The following is a 3,933-nucleotide window of genomic DNA, read 5'->3' as shown; positions in this document are numbered from 1 at the left end:
ATCAGATATGTGTGTGTATGTATATATGTCTATATACACATTTTAAAGACAATAACTGGCAAGTAGTAATAGAAGGGGGCTCTATTTTGTTAGCTTGTATGGTTATTGTGGTTGACTAGCCTAGCACCATAAGCTCATGGGCCCGACTGTACTTCCACTTGGGTCAGAAATGATCTAAGTGGTCTGTGCTATTAAGGACCTCAGAGTTTAGGGATACAGACAGGAGAAGGAACCCAAGGAGGTCACAGACACTTCATTTTTCTAAAACTGAATTTAATTATGCCATTATCCTGGTGACAACCTTTCACTTGCTCCTGATCACTTTCTGAAAAATCCCCACTTTCCTCTCAGAATCTACACTGATAAGCAGGATGGGTGGAGTTCTTGTTTAGTTTTAGCCTAGTCATGTTCCACATGCCCTCAATGTTATACTATGGCATCACCCTTCAGTCTCCAGGTTTCCCTTTAGATCTAACTTTCCATATTTTGTTTTCTCTGCATAGAATGACTTTTGCATTCTACCCAAAACAGGGGTTCATCCTTAACGCTGGGTTCTGTGTTTGTGCCACAGCAAAGACAATCTTGAGAGGTTAAGTGCTCTTTCAAATGTGAACTTACTACTGTCCTTGGCCCAGAACCAATGATTGTTTTAGGGTTGTTAAGTCATTAGACTGTGAAACTTCTAGGATAGAGATGTCAGTGTATTTCATCTCTACAAGTCTCGAACCTAATATGTAGCCTGGAAAATATTTGTCCAATAGATAAATGATTGAATAACTTGGGTTTTAGCCCACAGCATAATATTTCTCATAGTGTGATCCTCAGACCACCTGCATCAGCATATCCTTGGGGAGCCTGTTAAAACTGGGAGGTTCTGAGCCTCACCTCAGACCTACAGCTTCTCTTGGGTGGGGCCTTGATATCTGCACTGCTAACAGATTTCCTGGTTCATTATAGTCACACTGACATTGAGAATTACTGCTATGGCCAATAGATGCAGAGAAAAGCTACATAGATAAACATTGGCAAGAGGTGAGACCCTGATGGGTAAATGAGGGGAGTTAGGACAGAGTCAGAACCATTTCACTGTAATGCTTTCTAGTTGATAGTCATAATAATCTAACAGATAGTCATAATAATGACACCACATCACCAAGAAAGGTTTAAACTTGTAGTGAGCAATCTCCCTTTAGAAAGAAATCGTAGCATACAAATCCTTTTAGAATTTCCATCCCAGAAAAGTCAGAATTTTTAAAGCTGAAGAATAAAGAAATAAATTATTTAGAACATTAATGCATACAAAAAAATTTATGGGTGAACTTCCCGGGGAATAGCTAATACACAGCACAGATACTTAGTTCACTTTAGGGAGTTCTTTTTTGCCATTGTCACCCTCACTAATTGGCCTCACCAACTGAGCCAAACAAAGGAGGTGTCCAGGAAAACCAAACAACACGTGGAGATGAGTCGTTAGCTCAAAACAGGCCAGGCCGTGCTGATGGAAGCCACAGGGAACCCAATGGCTGGCAGATCTGGGCTCAGATCTCACCTTCAGCTCTTCCTCACCCTGGGCCTTGAGTCCTCTCTTTTACTCTAAAACGGCAAGTGATATTTCAATTGGGCAGTTAGGAGAAATATGTTTACGAGTAGATAAATGTCAGGTGCTTTACCTATTTTATTAAAAAGATTGCTATTTCCTAGATTAAGAAAACTAAGATTTGAAGAGCACAAGGACTTTCTCACTGTTGTTAGATAGCAGATGTTGGAGTTCAACTTTGATTCCAAGTTTGTTGCAGTGATGTGTGTAACAACGCCCACTATCTGGTAGGATATCAATGAATTTAAATCCTTTCTTTCCCATTGCTAAGAAGATCCTAAAGCATAAAACAAAATACTTGGAGCATCTCTGCTGTCTTTCAAATCATGTCTGTGGCTACACCACAGACACAGCCAGCATTTCTCTCTCCTGGATTCTCTCCATCTGGAAATATTAAGCAAGTCTGTCTCAGGGCACAGGTGTCTGCCATGGTGGGAAGGACTAGTTGCTCAAAGAGTGACCTCAAAGGTGACTAGGATCAAAGTGGACATAAGCTTTGTAGATCAAAGGCATTGCCTCCCCCATGGAGTGACCCAGAGAGCCAGTCAGGGCAGCCAACAAAGCCCAGGCTGCTGGAACATCATGCTCCCATCAGTCCATGTTCCTAATTAGGCAGCCAAGCGCATCAGCTGAGTCTTCTGGGTGGTCTGAGTGTGACTCTCCAGTTGCAACCATGGCTGGAGCTTTAAGAAGGAAAGTCCCTAGGCATGAAGAATGGTAGTCAAGTCTGGCCAGAGAGAGATAGGTCCTACCACTCAGAAGGGACAGTCAATGCCCAGCCTTGTAGTCATTATGGTTGTAGAGACTTCTATTGTCCTTGAGATCCTGCTTTAGATTGGTTGTTGGTGTTATAATTCTGGCTTAAAGAAGTGTTCAGATCTTTAAGCCACTTTCATCTCATAGCATTGGTCTGCTGGCCTTAAAAAAGAGCATATCTTTGAAAGGTCTGTACTGTGAGAACCATAGAATAAAGACTTCCACGCTGGTGCAGATAAAGTGATAATCAAAACTTCCAGTTACTAAGATCTTAAGAACTACCAGCAATTTACACATCACTCTAACCCTCACAAAACTCTTGCTGTTAGGTGTGGTTATCTCCATTTTAAAGATAATAAAACTAAGGCTCAGAAAGACAAAATGTCTTTCACAAGAACTTATAGCTCAGAAGTAGTGATATTGGGGTTTAAATCAGTCATTTGGATCCCAAGTCCTGCTTCTATTATCTAGTACCATGTAATCATGTGTGGCAAACAGTCATAAACCCTCGGCAGCAAACAACAATTTATTTTTGCTCACTGGTCTATGGAGGAGGTGGGAAGTTCTGACTTGGATCAGGCTCTGTCGATTGGGACTAGGTTTATTCCTGTGTCCTCGGCTGGCTGCTGGATTGGCTGGGGACAGGCTTATCTTGGATGGCTTCCGTGGGGATGACTCATTCCTGCACCACATGGTCTCAGTCTCCAGCATGCCACCATGGACTTGTTTTCGGAAAATGACAGGGGTCCATGGGCAAGAGCGTATGCACACAGGCCTGGGTTTAGAATTGTCACACTGTCATGTCTACCTCATCCTATTGGTCAACACAAGATGTAGATTGAAGCATAGAGAAATAGATTTTATTTGTAGATAGGAGGTCCTTTGAAATCACCCTTACAAAGGCGTTGTTTGAATATTAAAAGGGTATTGGTTGGGGGCCCTAATACGATCATTATCACAAAACCTGTAATCCTTTCATTATGCCAGTGTCCCATCATGCAGAAAATTGGAGAGTTTTGTACATTTCTCTTATTTTTTGTAAACAAGTTAAAACTTCAATAACACTTTTATCTTGATTTAAGTAGCACATGTGTCTAGGTTGAAAGATATACAATAAAATTTTCATCAAATTTACTAAAATTATAATTGGCACCTAATGAGAATTGGAAGAAAATAAAGTATACTATTCTCTAGTCACGGTGTTTTAGAATTACAGAGTGAGACCTCTCATCTCAAAGAAGTACTGTGTGGTTCCTCACTGATTTTAAGAGCAAACACAAAGTCTTCTGCTTAGTAGTTTAAATGTTATCCGTTTGGCCCTTGTTTTCCCACTGGTTCTATATCATAGTAAGTCCATCCTCCACCTCACCTTCCTACCTCCAGCCATAGTGGTTTGTTTCCCCTCCCTCCCACGCTCCAACTCCCACCATGTTGTCTCACTCTCATTGTCTCTGTTCATGCATATGCTGTTCCTTTTGTTCCGGGCGCCCTTCCTGTTTTTATTCTTGGTTAATTCCTATTCATTTTTAAAGCCCCAGGGCATCCTTTCCTGAGCATACACACCTGAGTTAGAGCTGCCC

Source organism: Carlito syrichta, unplaced genomic scaffold, assembly GCF_000164805.1.
Source record: "Carlito syrichta isolate Samal-C Ts95f unplaced genomic scaffold, Tarsius_syrichta-2.0.1 Scaffold306252, whole genome shotgun sequence".
Classification (NCBI taxonomy): Eukaryota; Metazoa; Chordata; class Mammalia; order Primates; family Tarsiidae; genus Carlito; species Carlito syrichta.
This window is presented reverse-complemented; position numbering follows the sequence as displayed.